The sequence below is a fragment of the Mastomys coucha genome, unplaced genomic scaffold (assembly GCF_008632895.1).
Source record: "Mastomys coucha isolate ucsf_1 unplaced genomic scaffold, UCSF_Mcou_1 pScaffold8, whole genome shotgun sequence".
NCBI lineage: Eukaryota > Metazoa > Chordata > Mammalia > Rodentia > Muridae > Mastomys > Mastomys coucha.
In genome coordinates, this window is record NW_022196914.1 from 60,184,307 (window position 1) to 60,193,597 (window position 9,291).

Consider the following 9,291-nt stretch of genomic DNA (forward strand, 5'->3'; position numbering starts at 1 on the left):
TGTCAGCATAAGCAGCCAGCCTCTGTGCTCTCACAGTTCATCAGAGCCTGACCTACTCGATCAATTTGAAACCACCTTCGGTTTCTTGCAACTTCCATATGTGGCACTTTCATTAAATGCACACTGTTCCCAGTAATAACAGATTTTACCCTTGAAATAACCCTGAAAATTTATCCCTGCTCGATTTTGCCCCATCCCCATTTTTTTTTTTAACCAACAGTGGTTTTTCTTAATTTGGGGGCAAGCTTTTCAACAGGACAGAAATTTGATCCAAAGGATTTGCTATTTTTTTAGTACAGTTTCCACCCCTAAAAGCAGACAGTGTCATCCGTGACCATGGCTTACTTGTGTTTTAAATAAAACCAGATTTTAAAATATGATCTGATGGAGCCTATTTATTTTGTCTGTGGAAAATAAGCTGATCAATTACTAATTATTATGTGTGACTGAAAACAAGTCAAAAGGCTGTTTAGCCTTGAAACTCAATACTAAGGAGACTCAGATAGGATCAGGAGTTCAGGGCTAGCCTGGGCTAACTATCAAGACCGTGTTTGAAATAAAAATTATAGGTCTGAGGTCTTCCTGTCCTATGAGTTTGTAAGTTTAAGGAGGCCAGTGGGACCCACAATAGTATCTGTCTGATTCCTTATGTGTCTCTATTATTTGTGTGCAGTTTGAATCGTGATGTTTATTGAATGAATATATAAAGTTTTAAAGGCTAGTCCTTTAATTTTAAGAAAAAATGAACAAACAAAAATGAAAACAAAACAAAAAAACCCAATCAACCAACTAAACAAAAAAACCCTGCCAGGCTCATACCTTTATTCCCAGATTGAGGCAAAGGCTGGCAGATCTCTGAGTTTGGGGGCAGCCTGGTCTACAGAGTGAGTTCCAAGACAGCCAGGACTACACAGAAAAGCCCTGTTTTGAAAAACAAAACAAAAAAATTAATAGACTAAATCCTGCACTTTGATACGTTGCATTATTTAGGGTTCTGGGGACCCTGTTACCTAAGACTGGATAAGAAACATTTGTAGATGAGGTAAAGCTGCTGCCCAGAGGAGCTTTGACTTCCAGGCACTGGGCTGGCCAGAGCTAATTCTTCCTCCTGTCATGACTTCTAGCCCATCTGATTTGTTGAATTTCAGATACATACTCACTGGGGAAATAATTCACTGCAGAAATGTTAGGAGCTATAAATACACAGACACTAATCAAACCCAGAGGAGTAAAAACCTAACATAGGCTAAGCAGAGCCCCCATTGGAAAGCCAATCGGTTCATTAGAAACATTTATAAGATGGTAGGAAAGATGATTAAATCTGAGCTAATCACAGCCTTGGCATTTTTATAGAAATAGTCTGTGTACACGGCAAAGGAGTTCACCGGTTTTATTAACCTCATTACTCAGTGAGTTGAATTTATGGAAATCCAGAAAGTCGATAACAGTAATTAAGCTGGGGAATGCGACAAACCTGTGAATGTGTAATGTCAGTGAGCCTGCAGGCACCGGGCCAGAGGCTTTTAAACACCTGGCAGGGGCCATTTTTCTGAAAAGAAAAAAGAAAGTAACATGAGGGGGTGGGGCAAGGACAGGAAGGGAATGATTTGATTTGCTTCTAGCCTTGGAATAATCCCATCCTGTCCTCACCCTCTTATCGGCAGCCTACTGCTTCAGTGCTGGGGATCATTTGATTACACTGAAACATCTCAGCTGCCCATTTCCTGGGCGCCGCGACAGGCCAGATGGACAGGAACTGCCCTGGTCCTTCAGTCCTTTGGTTCTCTCCTCCAAGGCCCGCCAGGATCTTCCCATCAGAGAGCAAACAAAATCTAAGAAGGTGGGGATAGAGGGAAACCCACCTTTCCTGTTGTCCTTCTTGGTGTATATTGTAAGGGCACCCATGTCCGATGGGTCCTCACAAAAGGAAGATTTCCCTCATTGATGTCCAGAGTGCGGAGGATGTTGTGGGTATCTCTTAGAACACAGAGAGCCCTTCTGTGTGGGGAGAAGATGCTTCTTCGGGGCAGAACTGAAGTGCGGGGAGGATCCCCAGATGTCCTAGGTTTTTTTGGAATGCCTTTTAAGTAGCTCTATTTTATCACAACTTACGGCAGTTCATTATATGAGCACCACCACCACACGGATCTGTGGCAGCTAGAAGTAGAAAGATAGGAAGATGTATCCCCAACTTCAGAGAGGCTATGAGCCGGTGCGAAGGGGTGGATTTGTGGGTCACGGTGGCACGTACGGCTTGGAGCAAAAGCCAGATGGAGGCTCTAAGACGACAAGAAGATCAACCTACTATGAGTCTGAAAATGGCTTCCCGGAAGAAGCTGGGGAGCTCAAAGAGGTCACGGAAAGCATTCGAGGACTTGCAAACAGGTTGTCCCAGGGCCCCAGACGCAGTGACCTGTGGAAGAGAGTAAGGGAACCCCAGGCAGGTGGGCTGAAGGTCAGAGACCTTGATGCTTCCTGGCCACACTGATAAAACTGGCCCGAATCCTGCATACAGTGGGCAGCCATGGAAGTTTTAGAGTAAGAAATGGTTTTGATGGCAGACATATTCTAAGTGGCCACTCTGGCTGGCATATTGTGGAGGATAGAAAGGGAAGGCAGAGAGGCCAAATAATATCTTAACAGATCTCACAGGAAGATGTGAGTGAGGGTTTTCCTCCAGGGCAGTTGAGGACATTGACAGATCACCAGCGACTCCTCTGGACAAAGTTCAACTTGGTTAGCATGAGTGTGCATTATTGTTCTCATCAGTGGGACTCTTCCTGTTGTGAAGGAGCAGGAAGCAGAGAGCCTGGACCAGAAACCCGGCTGGCCCATTAACATTCAAGCCTCACCCCTGGCCCTGTGTCTGACAACCAGGCCCATTCCCAAAAGGTTCCACAGCCTCCTCAAATCCCTCCCCCCACCAGGAGTCAACTGTTCAAACCCATGATACTAGGAGGGACATTTCACATTCAAACCATAGCAGCAGGACTCCAGAGGCCCCCTGTCCCTCCACTGGCTCTAAGTCTCCAGCCTTCTCCCACAAGCCTCTTGAAGTCCAAGTCTGCTGTGCTCGCCAGGCCTTTGTGCATGCTCCACCCCTTAGCTTTTGCTCTCATCATGATGAAGGTGATGGTAATCGTGTGATGATGGCCAACACAAAGAGTTCAGTCGTGAGCCTGTCCCTGTTGCAAGTGCTTGTTCTTTCTAACACTTTCCCTGAAGATACTTCGAGGCCTAAAGTGGTGCTGAGCCTTTGCTCATCTTCCATGAGGGGCTAGTACTACAGTCACTGAGTACGGGGCTAAGAGTTCGAGCATAGGGCTTTTGGCCTATGCTAGCGTTCCTGAGGTACACACTCAATTGGAACAGAACTTTATTGCAAAGCTCTAACAGTGCTCTTTTCTATTTTGGGTGCATGTTCCTATATCTGTGTTATTAGGAAAATTAAAACTATACTAACAATGACTAGGAAATGACTTCAGCATATTATGGATTCAGAAATGCAGCATGATTTCGTTCACCTCTGGCTGTAACCAGAGCATATGAAACAATTTCCTGGCACATAGGAGAACATGATGTAAGTTTATTTAGTGACTCGGTGGATACAGGAGTTAACGGAAAGCCCACGGAGGAATGCTGTTTCCCAAGTCAACTCCTTTAGGCTCGCTTCTGCCCTTTTTCCTTCACTTAATCAAACCTACCAAGATGACAGTGTGGTCTCCCTCTTACAGTGTGGCCTTTTCTGCTGTCATTGGTCTTCAGGACACGTCACAGAGGACGCAGTAAGAGAAATAAATCTAAATGCCACTGCTTCCTCAGCATGCTGGTTGCTTGTCTTCCATCCAGCAATGGGTCAGATGTCACAGAGGTGCGAGCTCCGGAGCGAGGCCCCGGCAGATGAGAAAGATAGTGCTTTCCCATCTTGTGCCTTCCCTTTTTGCTGTCGAGGGTGAGTCCAAGCATCTGGGAGTGGACTGAAGAGTCCAACCCAGGAGGCACCTCCACAGTCATGGTTTTCTCAAAGCGTATCTAGCCCTGGGGTCTTTTCAATCAGAGGGTTTTCAGATTCTGTCTTCTTGCTGGTGCTGGTGAGAAGCAGGAACCAGCATGGCTAAAAGTGCCATGGCTTAAAGGTAGAGTAACAGCCATGGCTAGGGGCCAGGCAGCATGAGTGAGACTTAGAAATGGAACCAAGGCACATGGATAACAGTCACTCTCTCTGCCTGCTTTATCAACATGAAGAGAGACACTGATACACATCCCTTAGGGAATACAGAGTCTGTCAGTCAGAGGGAACCAGCTTCACTCGGATCATCTTCCCAAAGTTAAGAGTTAGAATTACTCTGGGAGTCCAGAGAACATTCAGTGATAAATAGGAAGAAATAAGACAGTGTTCAAATAGAAGTGAACAAATGGGAAAAAGTGGTAACTCCAAATGGATATTTCTTCACCGGGGGTGGGGGTGGGGAATCTAAGTTTTGTTAATGGCACAAATGGATGCTTTTAGCAAAATAGAAAATCGAGTCAGAAAAAAAAAAGCCACTCAGAGAAAACCAGTTTTTCATTTTAAGTCATATCTACCCTGACTTGTATGTGTAGAACACGTATTTGTTTTCCTAGGTTGAAAATGAAGTCATACTCATATGCTGTTTCTGGCCCAGAGTGGATATAAATTTTGTGACTCTAAAGCTTTAAACAAGGGGAGGCTTCGAGAAAATATTTTAAGGTTATGAATGCAAACACACTGGGGAGAAGGGCTTTGCAAGTGAGGGGTTCTGGAATTTAAGCTCTATTATTGTGGTGAAGAAAATACAGTACTCAGTAAATTCTTTTACCACGTCCCAGTTGGGTTTGTTTGCTCATTTGATTGTTTTCTCGTTTGTGTATTAATGCATAATAGACACCCATTCACAGTACACACAAGCTCCTTTCCCCTCTCAATTTCGTAAGATGACTTCGGCGAAGATTAAACCCAATAAGCACACGTTGGGCATCTAGTGTGTACCCAGCACCGACTGAGGAGGTTGAAAGAACCAGGTCAAGTCTTCATCCAAACAGGAATACAGCAAACAGGCGGGGCAGTGAAACCCGGGGAAACCGGAAAAAAGCCTCCAGCTTCTCTCGCTTTATCACCAGCTTTCAGCTAATCTGCATGCCTTATTAATTCTGCTACCCAGAATACCTCCGATGTATGGTCACTATGGAAACGAGGGCTTGTTTTCAGAAACACGAAGGTCTTCTCTATCTCAAACTAGTTAAACTATCTTTCCTCTCCCCTCTCTCATTCTCTCTCTCTCTCTCCCTCCCTCCCTTCCTTCATTTATTCGCCTTTCGGCTGGAGTCTGCTGAGGGTTCCTTTCCACCCTCAGATCACGTTGACGCCTCTTATAATCTGAGGATGTGCCCTCTGATGACCTGCGGAGTTTGCACAAGCTCAGACTTCTAATTACTTCAGCTTATCCCGGTGTCCATTTCTACACTTGAGATCACTCTGTTTTTATTTCATAAATACTTTTAAATCCCAGCCTCCGGGAGCTAGATTTGGGGGTCTGGGGTTCTTACTTCATTTAGGTTGGTGACCCCTGAATAAACTAGAACTTTTCCACTTTTGCAATCTCCCCGTTTCAGAGGCTGGCATGCAGCATGGAATGGAAGGGGCCTCACTGGTAACAGAAAGAAGCCCAAGGGTTGGCATCTCCCAGTGGCCTGTGAATTCACAGGGTAGAAGAGGGAGCCCCAGAGCATCAGCGTTCATTTGGCTTCAGCAGAGGACCGCCCAGATGCTTCATCTGGAAGACCAGCTCTCCCGGAAGTGGCTGTGCCCGCCACCACTTGCTGCATTCAAACTTCTTCTTTACTCAGTAGAGCGCATGCTCCGAGTGCCTCTTTTTCTAACAGTGTGGCTGATGGAACTCAGTCCTGAGCGCTATCAAAAATAGATGTCATTATGACAATGATATGAATAATGTAGTTCCAAAAATGGGGAGAACGGATTTGAGGATTATAATTAAATATAGCTTGAATGTTCTTTAAGGTTAATCGCCAACACTCCAAGTTAGAGGCATTTAATCATTTTCTAGTGCATTGTGTATGAGGCAAAGGGAACTAACTGTACCCCATGAAATTCAATGGCAGCACAGAGCAATGACAATGTATTTTCTCTTTTAATGTATTTACTCACTGCTTTAAAAACAATGCCAGCACAACGCCATTTAAGCACACGTAGATACGCGTTTAAGCTATAATAAAATGCTAATTATTAAAGTTTACATGCTTTTAAAAAAATCTGGGCCCCACTGCTTTGACCTCTGCCGCCGCAGAGAGGAAGCAGGAGAGGAGCCCACGTCACCTGTCACCTATATCCACAACGTGCCGTCAGGAAGAAAGATGTACGCCTGGGCCAAGCTCGCCCACACCCCGGCTCTGATCTGAGCTGGATCCAGAGTTGCATATAGACCAATTTCTGCATCAGTGTTATCTCGACCAGAGACTAGGACTGGAGAGGGCTCTACAATGTTTATTGGGGCCCAGAATGGTGTGTGTCATCTGAACCGAAGGGAGTTTCAGACCAGTGTAATCCGCAGAGACCTTGATACTGCTGCCACAGTATCATTGGTGCAGGTGCTGCAACAGGAGGACTTGCTGGTTCTGGGGCTGGTGCTGGAACAGTCTTCGGCAGTCTTATCATTGGTTATGCCAGAAACCCTTCACTGAAGCCCCAGCTGTTCTCATATGCTGTCCTGGGATTTGCCTTGTCTGAAGCTATCTATGGGTCTCTTTCATTTGATGGTTGCATTCTTGATCTTGTTTGCCATGTAACAGAAATTACTGCCTGGAATGGCGTTCATGGTAATTACAGGTGTAATTCTGTGTATCTTGCTGTGACTCCGAAGACTGTAGTACTGGTGTCATGGAAATATATGTTATTTCCAAAGTCATTTCATTAAAGATGAAAACTTAAAAAAAATTCTGTAAAGTGATAGAATTCTTTTTAGCAACTTCCTAGTGGCTTGTGTGGGTACAAGATTCTGGAGACCCAGTTCTCAAATCACAGTATCATGTTTTAAAAAGAACCTTCTGGAACCCTGTCTCCAAGTACATTAGTTACTTTTTTATTTCAATAGTAACATCAAACATAATGACTAAGACAATTATGGAAGTAAGAGTTTATTTGGCCTTACAGTTCCAGATTAGGGTCCATATTGATAGAGACAAGCAGCATGGCAGTAGACACAGTGGCAAGAACTGAGAGCTGAAAAGTCACACCTCAAAACAGAAATGGTGGCATCTTTAAACTCTCAAAGTACAATGTGTTAGCGAGCACTCTAACTGAACTGACAGAATTTATTGGCATAGCTGACAGGCTGGGGTCTGCATAGTCCACTGGTGTCTATCTCCTGATGAAAAGGCCAAGGATCCAGTAGTTGTTTAGCCTATGAGCTTAGATGTCTCAGCAGTCCCAATCAAGTGTGGGAGTTCCACGGAAGCCCTAGAGAGTTGCCAGTGTTCACTCCACGATGGAGTCCACAAGAAATTGCTTCTAACACCAGGCAAGGCATGCCTCAGAAACAGGGTAGATGAACTCACCGTAGAGAGTGAAAGCAAGCAGGCAAAAGCTAAAGCTTCCTTCTTCCAAGCTCTTTTCTGTGGCTGCCACCAGGAGGCGTGGCCCAGACTTAGAGTGGGTCTTCCAGCCTCAGAAGAACTGATCAAGAAAAATGCTTCACGATTATGCCCAGACACTTGGGTGTTAGTTAACTCTAGATGTAGTCAAGTGGAGAATCAAAACTTGGCCATCAGCCGGGCTGTGGTGGCGCCCACCTTTAATCCCAGCACTTGGGAGACAGAGGCAGGTGGATTTCTGAGTTCCTGGTCTCCAGAGTGAGTGCCAGGGCTACACAGAGAAACCCTGTCTCGGGAAAACCAAAAAACAAAACAAAACAAAACAAAACAAAACCAAAAAACCAAAAAACAAAAAAACAAAAAAACAAAACTTGGCCATCATATCCACCTCCAGTGACATACTTCCTTTACTCAGACCACACCCCCTAAGTCTACTCACACAGTACCACCAACTGGGACAAAGCATTAAATACCCCAGACTGTGGGGGATACTTCTCATTCAAACTGAGATGTTTATTAAAGTACTGTGTATAGAGAACCTAGCGCAAGTATTTAAGAAAAAAATCTCAACCAATCTCCGTGGTCAGACCAGATTTACATAACCAAGCACAAGAAGTTATTGTTCAACATTAGAAGAGAGCATTTTTTTTAAAAGAGCAATAGTCCATTTACATAATGGAATACTGTATGATGACAAACTGAGAAAGCTTTTCAGGTATCTGCATCCAAACATCTCCAAGATATGCTGTAAAATGATAAAAAGCAAAATGGTGGACACAATGTGCTGTAACTTATGTAGAAAGTTGCAAAAATGTAGACTTGTCATGAAGGAAACACAAGAAGGACAGCGGCTGGGACAAGGGAAGGGCAGTGAGCTTCACCATGGATCTTTTTGGAGGTATGTATCCCCACCCCCAACCCTGGTATTAAACCGGGGGGGGGGGGCACACGTATGCTAGACAGGTGCTCTACCTCGGAACCCCACCCCAGTCCTCCTTCTTTTGCAGCAGGGTCTCCCTAAGTGTTCATTCTCGTCTTGAGTTCACTCATAAGACCAAATGTGCTTTGAATTTCTGATCCCTCTGCCTCCCACTGGGCTATACTCTTTATGGAATTTTGACTCAAGTTACTGCATTCATACTCTAAAAAAATAAATAAAAATCCAAAGTATAAATTAATTGCCACCCAATGAAACATTGCCATTTCTTGAATACAATTTGAACCTGATTTCTAGTCTAGAAGTCAAATGTTTTTACATGCTATTTCAGCTTGTCCTTAGAAAAATAAACCGTGGGCAGGGTTCCATCTCAACTTGAAACACGGTCCTCTTGTTGTACAATTAACAGGAAACAAAACTTCATGGTAGAGTGTCTTGATCCTTGAAAAGGAGACGTTTGCTTCCTGGATGACTCTCTTAGGTTTCTCACAAGAGGTTCCAGCAAGAGAAGGCCAGTTGGAGTTCAAGTCAGCTTTCTGAATTGTGTAGTGATTAGCACCTCCCTCCCCATCCCCTACCCCCACTTTATGATGGCAGGGGTTAGAGTTGAGCTCAGGATGTGACTCTTAGCCATCCTCCTGCCTGGGTGGAGGTACGATGAGGCACAGCATGTGCTTACAGCTGCTTAGCCCTCCAGAGTGGGAAGCCTGCACCTTGAGGAAGAAGGA

At 44.6% G+C, this 9,291-nt stretch overlaps 1 pseudogene; it reads left to right on the forward strand.

Annotated features, from left to right (window-relative positions):
• Nucleotides 1-6,822, forward strand: part of LOC116083391 — a 10,578-nt pseudogene extending 3,756 nt beyond the window's left edge.
• The last annotated feature ends 2,469 nt before the right edge of the window (nucleotides 6,823-9,291 follow it).